Source organism: Rhynchophorus ferrugineus, unplaced genomic scaffold, assembly GCF_030347505.1.
Source record: "Rhynchophorus ferrugineus isolate W39M unplaced genomic scaffold, kcgeb_rfMv2 rfM8, whole genome shotgun sequence".
Classification (NCBI taxonomy): Eukaryota; Metazoa; Arthropoda; class Insecta; order Coleoptera; family Curculionidae; genus Rhynchophorus; species Rhynchophorus ferrugineus.
Window position 1 is genome coordinate 25637679 of NW_027472587.1, and position 13326 is coordinate 25651004.

At 35.5% G+C, this 13326-nt stretch overlaps 1 protein-coding gene and 1 long non-coding RNA gene across 2 annotated transcripts in view; both read left to right on the top strand.

The window, feature by feature from the left end:
* Positions 1 to 13326, top strand: part of LOC143200614 (uncharacterized) — a 144341-nt gene that overhangs the window by 25920 nt on the left and 105095 nt on the right. The gene's annotated exons all lie outside the window — the stretch shown is intronic.
* LOC143200616 (uncharacterized) lies at positions 8965 to 9425 on the top strand. Its single transcript, XR_013006759.1, has 2 exons — positions 8965 to 9068; positions 9132 to 9425. It is a non-coding gene; the product is annotated as an uncharacterized LOC143200616 (long non-coding RNA).

Below are 13326 nucleotides of genomic sequence, written 5' to 3' on the forward strand. Positions count from 1 at the left end.
TTGGAATGATACTCTTTGTGTACACAATGGCCAGGGTTAGGTTTGTGAATAGCTTACGATGGGATTTGTATTAATTCCAGGTCTAAACTGATAAGAATCTACTGCTGCAATTTGACGGATTTTAACGAAGATTATGCTTTTTTACAAGTGGCACAGGGCACGTTGCCTCAAGACTGTTCTGTCCTTGTAATCCTTAATAATAGCTATCTTATTCGCATTGCTAGTTACTTATTTGGTCTCGAGGACTTTGTTTCATGGTAGGAATTGTTTAATATTCAGACAGAGTTATAATGGAGGCTCTAACCGATTTGATAAACACATCACATTTTATCCCTAATGCTCTTTCCGTGAGTTCTTCGTGGTGGTACAGAAGGCTGAATCAAACATTCCTTTCTGTTGCCCGATTTGTTGGCTTTTCTAGAGAATAATATGGTTAGATATTTTATGAATTCGGCCAAAGGCAATGTTGTTTGAACTGTATTGTTGCATTATAAACTGTACATGATTTAATAAAGGTTTCTTCTTTCTGTTATGGTTTATCAAATCTAGCTATCCTATACGTTAGGAAGAATTATGTGTTAGTGATATCATCGTTGTCGGTTCCTGCAAAGTTTCAGCTTCATTTCTTTGCGTTTTTATACTATTATGACATGATTTTATACTGACGGATAATTTATAATGCCTACATAAATAATATTAATGGCTTCTTGTCATCAAATATTTTAAGTTCTTTCAAAACAATATTTGTACCTAACTTTAGAATTATTTAACAGTCGAAACCAAATAATTGGGGGGCTCCACTTTAAGAACAACTGGTGTACATTATTATTATTATTCAAACTATGTTTTAATTATATTTTAGAGCTTAATTTTTACTAACCAGAGCTAATGTAGACCTCACCTGCTTATTTATAGCGATCCTCGTTAACTCTACTAACTGAAGAATGACTATCTTAAAGATCATTTCAGAAGAAATTCCTTCAGAAAGGGTTTGGCTATTAGCGTTATTGAGATGGTTGTTTCACTTTCACTCATTCTATATCTTGAGTTAGAGTGCGTTAGTATTCTAGGCCTAATCATAATTAACAATTGTATATCAAAGTAATGCATTTTACTTTCATTAGAGAGCATATCTACTTACATTAGAGACATTTTGATATCATTTTATTTCTCCTTAGTTTGTTCTATCAATACTCATTCCCTTTAATACATTTGCCATATCTATAAATTACTATTATTTCTCTTTTGATACATTTTAACCAAATACTCATTTATATTCTCAACAATAACACATATATCTGTGCATATATATCTTTTACACTCTACAATAATATTTCCTACAGTTATTCACCCTGTCTTAGAAATTGCAGCATTGAATGATATATTCAGAAAGTTTCATTTAAGTAAGTAACTAAGCTGTTCACTTCCATTCTATCTAATATTTGTTCAAAGTTTATTCAAATCGAAGGTGTTATTAACCATTCCTGTTTCTAGCATGAAGTAGAATTTATTTGCAATAAATTTTTGCTAAATGTTTTGACTAATAAAACCTAATCAAAATAGTTATTCCAACGTTTACATTTTCCATCAACTTTTTGTTGTCATAACACTATTTTGATTATCACCTTACCATGATCATTGGGTATATTGGTCCCACTCTGAAATATCCATGTCTCATCTAAATACATAAATTGAAATAATAAGTCTTCCTTCATTTTATCATATGCTTTTAAAAATTGTATTCTTTTCAAACAATATCCGGAAGTTCCACTAGACTCTTCGATACTTTTCAGACTAATAGTTTCCTTTGAAATAGTTGTATTAAATTAAAACTCACTGTTTTTACTACTCACCTTTCATAAATTTAAAATCTGATAGAGTTAACATCAAGCTGATCTCGACGAATCCGCTTCGTATGACGACGGTTTTTTTCAGCGAATTCAAGATTATATTTTTAATTTTTTTATATATTTCAGTGACCGTGTCAATACTAATATTCAGTGCAGTTGCAACACGGTAAAATATTTTCAATAAAAATTCCAGCGAATTTTACTGGCAAAGGAGGGCCTCCATTATCTCGTTCCTGTTCGAAACAAATGATTTAAGACGCAATTTATTCTGTCTAGCTTTGAAATTTTCAATCATAGTAATAATAAGCAGCGAGTTGACGTTTAAAAATCCGTTGTCTTGATAACCGGTCGACTTTGGCAGGCTAATTCGGTTACATCTTCGAACTTATCGGACATCATTGTGTCTCTTTGTATCTAGAATAAAATGAGAAGGAAATTATTGTCTGATTTTATAATGAATTTACAAATTGTGGCAGGTAATATATTAAACAACTTGATAACATATGTACAAAACTTCTTTGGATAGACTATATGTTGCTACTATTCAGAATTTAAACTATTGACTGAAGCGATTTTTGGTAAATTCTCATGGAAATTGCAATACTGCAATGGTGAAAAATCTTCATCCATCATAAGCATTATATAAAGTCCATGGGCGAAAAATTCAAAGTCCTTCAGTTTTTTAGTTTCAATTATGAAGTTCTACTTAACCGATTGATTTGAAATTTGGTGTGAGCGTAGGTAATCTTATACAAACATCCATTTTGTTAAATTCCTGGACTAGAAAACCTCATAAAAAATCCATATATGTCCAATAATCAGATCAGATGGTGCTAAATGTTTTAGTCTACGCACTTCACTATCACGTCGCATATTTAGCTGATTAGCGAGTACATTGGGATGCACTGACACTCTTTAGAAGTACTTCACACAAACACGATGAATTACACTCGTTATAGGTTCTAGAGGAATATCACGTTGTATTACTTCATTTGAAACATAGTAAGGAGCATCAACAATGGCACGCAACACTTCATTTTGGAACTGTTGAATGATGGATATTGAGATGGTTGTTTCACTTTCACTCATTCCATATGTGGAGGGAAAGTGAGTTAGAATTCTAGGCGCGTTTATAATTAACAATTGTATATAAAAGTAATGTATTTTACTTTCATTAGAGAGCATATTTACTTACATTAGAGACATTTTGATATCACTCTATTTCTCCTTAGTTTGTTCTATCAATACTGCATTCTCCTTAATACATTTGCCATATCTATAAATTACTATTATTTCTCCTCTGATATATTTTAACCAAACGCTCATGTATATCCTCAACAATAACACACATATCTGTGCACATATATCTTTTACACTCTACAATAACATTTCCTACAGTTATTCACCCTGTATTATAAATTGCAGCATTGAATGATATATTCAGAAAGTTTCATTTAAATAAGTAACTAAGCTGTTCACTTCCAATCTACCTAATATTGATTCAAAATTCATTCAAACAGAAGGTGTTATTAACCACTCCTGTTTCCAACATGAAGTACAGTTTATTTGTAGCCCATGGCCGGACAATTCAAAGTCCTTTCGTTTTTTTAGTTTCAATTTTGAAGTTCTACTGAACCGATTGACTTGAAATGTGGTGTGAGCGTAGGTAATCTTAGACAAACATCTATTTTGTTAAATTCATGGACTAGAAATCCTCCAAAAAAGTTTATATATGTCCAATAATCATATCAAATGGTGTTAAATGTTCTAGTGTACACACTTTTAGGTTTTAGTGCTATCACGTCGCATATTTAACTGATTAGCGAGTATATTGGGATGCACTGACACTTTTTCGAAGTACTTCCAAACCAAACCCAAACATATTGAATTACACTCGTTATAGGTTCTAGAGGAATATCATGTTGTATCACTTCATTTGAAACATAGTAAGGAGCATCAACAATGGCACGCAACACTTTATTTTGGAACTGTTGAAGGATGGATAGTTGTTGACAGAAGTATTTTGTTATCTAATGATAACTTGAATTTTCGCCCGATGAGCCTCCATATTTGATATAATCTAAGTCCAAGTTGTTTTCATTTAGCGAGTATGTGCTTCTTTCAGGTTAGGCGTCGATCTAAGTACAAACCAAGATATTTAACTTGCTCTGCTTGGGGGAGTTGACAATGACATATTCACTGGTGGACGTATTCTTTTTAAAATAAAAATCGCCTCAAGTATGATAAAATTACCAGCGGCCAATCAGTTCCATGACGTAACATAAATATTCCAAAACGAATCCACAGGTCGTATATTATCCAAAATTATCGAACAAATTCATCGGACACGAAATAAACAAGAACCGACCAAGTTAAATCGCGATTTACTCGTTAAGCTTCACGACCTGTAACACAAACTCTAACAAGGTTTATCTATAGGAAATAAACCGTGTTTCAACTTGAACCAGAAGAATCGTTATAGCCCGTCGAAAAACTGAATTATATATAATCAGGTGTTTACAACTAGAGAGGCTGGGGAACGAGACTGGACGAGAGAGGATCGATTTAATTTTAGATTGCGTATGAGTGTGTTATCGTAAAATTAGAGATTGGGCCCGACTTGATTGATGACCATCAACAAGTAGCGGGCATGAATCATGGCTTGGCTTTGGAGAGATCATTTGAGCCGGTCTGTTACTTGCTTTGGATTTAATTGGTTTGGAGGTCTGGTAAATTTATTGATGGTGGCTTAATAAACACCGAATGTAATAACAGGTCAATTGAAAAGTTCCAGGTCTACCATAGTAAAACACATTTCTTGGCAAAATTAGTTTTTTTTATTCAATATAATTCCCTTCAAGGGTAATACACTGATTATAGCGACCCTCCAACTTTTCGATACCATTTTTGTAGTACGATTTCTCCTTTGCTTCAAAATAGGCATCAGATTCGGCTATTCATTCGACGAAAATTTCTTCCCAGCGAGCATTATTTTGAGATCTGACAACAGGAAATTGGTCCAGGGGGGGGGGGGTTGGTTCTTTGGCGTCAGATCTGGAGGATACGATGGGCGAGGAAGCAATTCGAAGTGCAATTAATGGATTTTTGCCATCGTTTTCACTGACTTGTGACACGGTGCATTGTCTTGGTGAAGCAGCACTTTCTTTTTCTTCAAATGCGACCGTTTTTCGGCGATTTCGTCCTTCAAGCTGTTGTCAAACTTCGCTGTTGATGGTCCTACCTTTTTCAAGGTAGCCAATGAAATTATTCCATGCGCATACGAAAATATAGACGCCATAACCTTGCTAGCTCACTGTTGCGTTTTCCCACGCTTTGGAATGGGTTCATCGTGTGCAGTCCGCTCGGATGACTGTCGATTGGATTTCGGAGTGTTATGATGGAGCCATGTTTCATCCATTGTCACATATCGACGCAAAAACTCGGTTTTATTACGCTTGAGCATCTTCAAATACTGCTCCGAATCATCAACTAGTCGTTGTTTTTGGTCAAAAGTGAGCTCGCGCGGCACCCACTTTGCATAGAGCTTTCTCACACCCAAATAGTCGTGAATGATATGATGTACACATTCAGTTGATATCTTTAGGGTGTCTGCTAGTTCATTCAATTTTAATTTACAATCATCACTTTTTGGATTTTTTTAATGTTTTCGTCGGTAACAACTTCTTTTGGACGTCCACTGCGTTCACCGTCTTCGGTGCTCATTTCACCACGTCTAAACTATCAAATTTATACACGTATCTTTTGAGGGTTAGGGCTAACTAAAAAACATATGGATTTAATCCTAGTAGCGCCATATAATTCTCAGGCCGGGGACTTTTCAGTTGGCCTGTTATTTTTGAAAGACAATTTAAAGTTTCGCATGATGGGCCATTCTCAATACTTAAATTTACTTAGGCTGGAGTTCCACAGGGTCTTGGGACCACTCCGGTAACTTTTCTGTACTGGTGATATCCCGAACAATAAAAGAAACAATACTTTTGTTAATGTTTGGAACGTTTGCCAACGACACATTTATTATAACAAAAGATGTATCACTATTTATTTTTTAAGTAGCGCTCAACAAGATCTACAAATACACTAGAGATCGGAAAATATAGCTTAATGGTTCCAAATTTGGCCATGTTAATTTTGCGTTGCGACGAATTGACAAAAACTTAATTATATCACTTGACGGATGCCCGATTCCTCTAGCAGAATCAGCTAAGTACCTCGGTATACATCCCGATGGTATGTTTAATTGGAAACATCATATTAGACAAAAAGCAGAGCAGATTTTATTCAAAGTCAAGCAACTGTTAGTAGGAACTCTCAACTTGACCTGAAATCAAAGAGGTTGGTTTACCAGTCAATAACAAAGGAAATTTGTACCTACAGGGTGCAAATATTGGGTTGCACTAATACATCAAACCAACTAGTAATCGAACGTACCCAAAACAAAGTTCTACGATTAATTGCTTATGGCTACGTAACCAACGAGGAGCTGCACGATGACCTCGAAATAAAATGAATATACGAAGTTATCCTAGATTTCGACATTTTTATAATATGAAGTAAGGTTGCTAAATCACAACAACGTGGAAGCAGTACTACTGGACAACACGCAGGAAATCAGGAGATTGAAGCGAACCAAACCAGACGAAGTTGTTTAGTGTATTCTTAATAAGTTTAGCCTAAGTAGTTTAGTATTATATTAATTTGGGAAATACATACTTATGTATTAATCATACCTGACTGTATTTTGTAGTTTGTATTTTAAATCAAAATCAGTTAAAATATTGTATTTTGTATTTTATTCTTCAAGTACACGACTTAAAAATATTATATTTCGTATTTTAAATCTATGCCAGATAGTGTTTTGTAATTTGTATTTTAATTAAAGCAAAATATGTATATTGTCCATCTGTGGCTGTATTTCGTAATATATAATAAACATTTACATGTCTAATTTAACTTCATGGTACATATAATGCGTTATAATGCAGTTTAACAGAAAACTATTTGTGTTTGCACAACTGAATAACTTGTAAGACAAGTTATGTCCCCAAACAACATTGTAGACAGTGAGGAACAAATGAACCGATGTACTACAGTGGAAAATAAACAAAACTGCAACCAACGTTCGTTGTAATTGGTTCCTTAATATAGAACTTAAAAAGTGACCAACAAATGTCGTCTACTACAACATTCTTTATTTCGAATTCAAAGTCGGTTAATTTTGAACATTTGCCAAATACGAATTAATTGTTTTGAAATTTCTGTATCTCTTTCACCTATTTTATAATATATACATTTTAATATATGATATTTCTTCTAGATTTTTTCTTTTTTCTATTTTTGCCATACTTTTAAAGTTGAGCAGTTTATAAAAATATATCATGGAAGACAATTTTTAAATTTTCAACAATTCATGTAGTTAATTATTTTGTGCTTGCGTGTATTCTGATCAATTTCTAGCTTTATGCAGATACATATATCATATCGTTTTCTACAACTTTCCTCAAATTTTTGACAAAATGGCGATACCTTGTAAAAAGAACATAAAAGTGTAACTTATATGACAATATGTCTAGTAGTCGCTATTGCTAATCGCTTTTGCAATAGTATGTCATAAATTATCTAAATCACTCAGTAAGGTGATGTAGAAATATTTTCATTCAATTTTAAACTCTCGTAATACAGTACTCCATTTTGATTCTGCTACAGGTACAGCAAGATTTATGGACTAACTTCCAGATTAGCCGTATGATTTTCCTTCTTTTTGATCTGTTCCATGGTATATAAACATTTGGAAATACTTGATTTATGAGCTACGATGAGATCTTTGAAAGCTCATTGAGAGTTTGAACTGGATTTAAACCCAAGCCTTGAAATTAATTATCTTCGAACTTTAATATTATCCCAGCTGTTTTTATCATTAATATCAAGATCACCGCTTTCGAATCGTTGAAGCCAAAATCGACAATTGCGAAATGATGAATTAGCATCATCATAAGTTGCTAAAAGTGTTTGATGGGCAGTTTCCTTAAAATCAAATAACCAAAGCAATTCATTTCAAAAACGTAATTTTAATATGAATATATATATATATATATATATATATATATATATATATATAATTTATAAAATAAATTACATCCATAAGGCAAATAACGTAATGGTAAATTTGCCAACATCGACTTTTGGCATTTCGGCTTGCCGGGGGGCTTGTGCCGACCGATATATGAATAGAAGAGCCGAAAGTGGTCGATTATTTTTACTGTATACTGACAAAAATAGCTGAATTGTTTAACTTCTCACGAGCGACGGTATTCACGGTAATGATAGTAGATGGTTAAACATCAGCAGCGAGGAGAAGCAGTGGGCGAAACCCAAAGTTGACTGATAGAGAATAAAGAAAAAGAATTGTAGCTAGACAACATAAATTAGGCAGACAAAGTGACAGAAAAACTTAACACTCATCGTGAAACATCGATATATTCATCGTGATATTCAGCTGGTCTTCTCAATATATCAACATCTTCAATGGCGCAGTTCTTAATTCAGAATTTTGAAAAGCATGTTAAGCCAGACACTGCCATATTCAGTCACGGTTTTTTTTACTCTTTGTGGTACCGCAATCTGCCCCATTGGCAATAAGTATTTCTTATGTCATTAAGCAATCTTCTGTATAAAATATTATCTTAGTTAATTAGTCTTATTCTAACGCTTATTCTAAACTCTACATATGTTCAGTAATCATATCAAGTGGTGTTAAACGTTCTAAGACTTCACTTGGGATGCCTTGATACTCTTTCGAAGTACTTCACACAAACACGTTGAATTACACTCGTTATAGGTTCTAGAGGAATATCGCGTTGTAACAATTTATTTGAAATATAGTACGGAGCATCAACAATGGCACGCAATAACTTATTTTGGAACCGTTGAATGATGGATATTTATTGGATTCCATATGACCAAATAGGCTTGAGTATAGACTCATACAACAACACCTTGTTAACTAATGATAACTTGGATTTGCGCCAAATGAGCCAATACATTTGATATAATTTAAGTCCAAGTTGTTTCCGTTTAGAGAGTATGTGCTTCTTCCAGGTTAGGCGTCGATCTAAGTGCATACCAAAATATTTAACATGCTCTGCTTGGGGGAGTTGACGATGTTTGATGATCACTGGTGGACATGTTCTCCTACGCAGGGTAAACGTTACATGCGTGAATCTTGTTTCATTGGCTTTAATGCGCCATGTCTTCAACCATAAGGAGGAGTATTTGCTCCAGTTGGATTTGTAGGTTTATTGATGCTGTAACGGGATCTTCATGGGATGCTAAAATTACTGTGTCGTCTGCGTATGTTGCCACAGTAGTTATTTTTGTGGTGGGCAGATCGGCCGTATACAGAAGATACAGTACTGGACCCAGTACACTACCTTGCGGAACTCCTGAATATATGGGATTTAATTCGGTATGTTCATCGCCTTGATTTACAATAAAATGTCTATCAGTGAGATACGATTTTAGTAACTGATAGTCCGGATGAGGGAGAAGTTTCTTTAGTTTAACCTGCAAGTCCGTATGCCATACTTTGTCAAAAGCCTGAGATATATCTAGAAAAGCAGCCGAACAATATCTTTTGGCATTTAGGTCAGTGTCAGCTAGTTGAAGTCGGAGTTACTATAACATGGTTTGGTACTTAATTTGCCACGGTTTTAAAATTATGAAGTACTTATTCTACGATAGACATTTTGGGCTTAACATCTATGTCACTGTTTTTAATGTGCAGTGAGTGTTACTTCTAACTTCGCTAAACTAGATCAAATTATTTTACTCTCTTTAATCTTCGGACTAAGCCATTGTTATCTAGGGGCTGGACGATACCAACTTTAATGTGCTGATGGAGCCTTTGTTCATATCTTTGGGCATAGTTCTTGATAACGTTATCAACAGTTTCTACCTTCAGGTCCTTATACAGAATATTTATTAGTACATATTTGTACTTTAACAACTTGAGTTCTTCGCATTTTTTCTTAACATGTGGTTTCCACCTGAGTTAGCATCAATGGCCATGCCAACATATTTGACTGTATTTCCACACGGAACTACTTGCTGACTTATATATTCTGGCTGGATTGTGCTTTTGTTTTCTGCACGGCATTGTATTTCGGCAATAGCTGTTTGTAACTTTTCGTTTGATTCAGATTTGTTATCTCAAATGGATAGGATTTCAATGTCATCTGTAAATGCAATTACAGCAGATAAAGGACTAGTCCAAAGAAATTGAATTGAATAAAATAAATGAAATAATTTATATATGAATTTAATATTACCTTATAATAAAATATTGTGGTTTAAATTTTATATTACTCATATATCATAATAAATTGTAAACTTACATATTTTGATGGAAAGATAAAAAAAATATATATTTTGACTCCCATTTCCTGGTTTTCTCGGCAGCCGTGTGATCTATGACGTATGGGCAATAGCTTAGTAAATAGTGCATTAAAACCTTGGCGAATCTCTGCAATAACTTACGAGGCCCGGTGGTCGTTCTTTTGATCTAAATTCGTTATCGTCTAGCGGAACAGTATTGTGGCGACAACAGGTAAAATACGAACACTGGAACCGTTAATTTTACGCAGGGTTTACTCATATTTCAACTATACGACTAAAAATTATTATACTACAATGTATTATTATTTTTCAAATTTTGTAGCAAAATTAAATTTGTTATATTTTAGGGAATTCTTTTTAACAACTAGGGTTTACCTGGATTGGACCTATTAGGCTACGAAACATGATCCTCGGCATTTGGCTTACCGACCGGCGATTGATCAACTTTGAAATCATCCCAGAAGGCTTCCGGTCTTATCCAGCCTGATTACTGGTGTGATTAGGATAATTTTCTTTGTCGGATTTTGCACTCTTGATACTCACATAAATTTACGACCATGACGGAGCAGGAATCTAATTCTCGACTGCCTCAACACTAAGAGGACCGTCCTGTCGTAATGACCACTATGCCAACCAAGCAGGCATATTTTAAAAAAATATTGAAATAATTTTGAAACATATTTTATATTTCTTAGTTTAAAGGGGTATTCTGATCTAGAGGCTTATGCCTATTACTAATCTAAATGCGCAATTACCGTTACTAATTATGTAAATTAAGTTTCCTGTACTTCTAGCTAGTTTGTTATTTGTCTAATACTATTTTCATGCTGTATATCTAATTAAATTGAGTCTTATTCAATTAATAGTTAATCCTGTTTTACTTCCCAAATAGTGATTCTTCTACAGGGAATGCAATTTCAGTTGAATGCTGTTTGCATCTTCTTTCACACCTTTACTAAGTGATAGTACTCTGAATTTGATCATCAGATATACATACACTGATTAATAAATGAATTGTTTAATTTTTAATGCGATCTCGGAAAGAAATTTGAAGAATTTGCTTTAAACATAGCATTTGAAAGACCTCAGGCTTATAAATATCAGACTATAACAGTATCTTGGAGGCATGATGAAGGGTTGAAAAGATAAGCGTTCGAAAGATGCGGAAAGGAACTTATTTTACACCACCATTACGAAAAGCATATCCATAAAAGATAAAAACATATCAACAGAACACACTCCATGTAGTAAGTGTTAATAAATCCGCCTATAATAGTTTTTTTTTGTTCTGGCCTAAACCAGGCGATGGAATGCCTGATTGCGGTGACTTTCCTTGGAATGACAAGTTGGACCGGGTTATGTGGGACTGTCTCTGGACTTACCAATACACTAAACCGAAACCGCCTCACAGTTGACCACTGTAGGTCGCTACTGCTACTACATTAAATTTTGGGATATTGAGATTTGGGCACCCGCTAACCGGGCAGCCGTTATTGAGCACGAGGACCCGGTGAAAAAAACAGATAGTGAAACTGACTGTATACATTAAATCCGTAGAGGACTACGGACCGAATTAACATCTTGTAAAATCTGCTAGAAGGTCAGATCAGAGAAGATAGCAGGTTTCCCATCATCGAATCTTTCTGAATTGCTTTCTGGATATGGGAATGCCAAGTGAACAGTCGGTAAAAGTGTAGATCGAAGGTAAAGTGTCAAAGGTTGAAGTGTAGATAGTGCATCACGTAGCTAACGTGGCGTTATCCAGCCATGGAATTGTTGCGGTATCGATCTTTAGTTACGAGACGCGCAGTGCGTAAGGCTTTTTATGGAAAATAATGGCCTGGGTATTCAGGGGGTTAATTTGCAACCACTAGAATTTGAACCACTTGATCGCATGATCGAGCTGCTTCGTAAACGTTCTTGAATGGTAACCTCGAGCCTGGAGGCCAAGAAGAAAGCGTCCGTCGTCAGCGTAAAACGCGACGTTAATGTGCTGTTTTCTCGGCAGATCTGATCTTTACCTGGAAAAATCTGTCTGATAGACTGAACTTGATTAGAGTTGTTAGGTCTTCTGGGAGCGAGAGTTTTTTTTATTAGGTAATCGATATTTCGTCGAGATTTTTTGGTTTGAAGCTTGCCAATTATAGTCTGTAGAGTCTTTGGAGACACGAGATGGTTGAAAAGAAAGGCTGGGGTGACTGGTCTTTTGATGGAATTAGATTCGTTGATGACAGTGTCGTTGTCTTTAGGTTTGGTGTTTTCTGCACATCCATCTGGGCCTCGTAGGTCTCTGCGAAAAGCTCGACTTTTGCTTGCTTAGTGACTGCCAAATTTCCTGTAACCGCTTACTTCCGGGGGGGGGGGGATGACGTGTGTGCGTCTTCCCCACAATGCATCTGAAGACACGCCAGAAAGAAGGGACCGTCTAGTCTTTGGTCCGCAAGAAATGAGTTCCATTTTATCGCTCGCCATGTCGAGACGGCATCCCTGACCCACTTGCATGCTCTGTTCGCCTCTTTTGTGGCTGCAACATCGAGGGTTAATCGTGCTAATCTGCATAGACCAATTTTGATGCGAATTTCACGTTTAATAGAAGCAGGAAGGTTATTTCCTCACGGTTGGGGTTGTGATGAAATTTTGTTTGACTATGGTAGATTCGTGAGCAAACTAAATATCACGAATTAGCTTGAATACGTCTTCCTCGAGCTATTCTTTTGTTTTCGGAATTGGATCGGATTACAGGAGGAGAGATTGGTGGAGTGGTGCCTCAGTTCCCGAATTTGAAAAGGACCGGACGATTGTGCGAGCTTACTTCGTCAAGCACTCGAATTTCGGAAGGGCGATTTACGTCTTGAAGAATAAAGAAATCGAGGTCTTTTGTCGCGCTTTTAGAAGCTGAGCTGGGGCATTGCTGGTGGGTTCATCTGGCAGGGGAAGACCGTAGCCCAGATCTACATTTAGAGCTACGATGGCGTGACCTGCGGGGTTCGCTCTGGATCACCCCTAGGTAGGGTGGTGGGCGTTGAAGTCGCCATCTATTATTTTCGGAAATTTTCCTTTGACG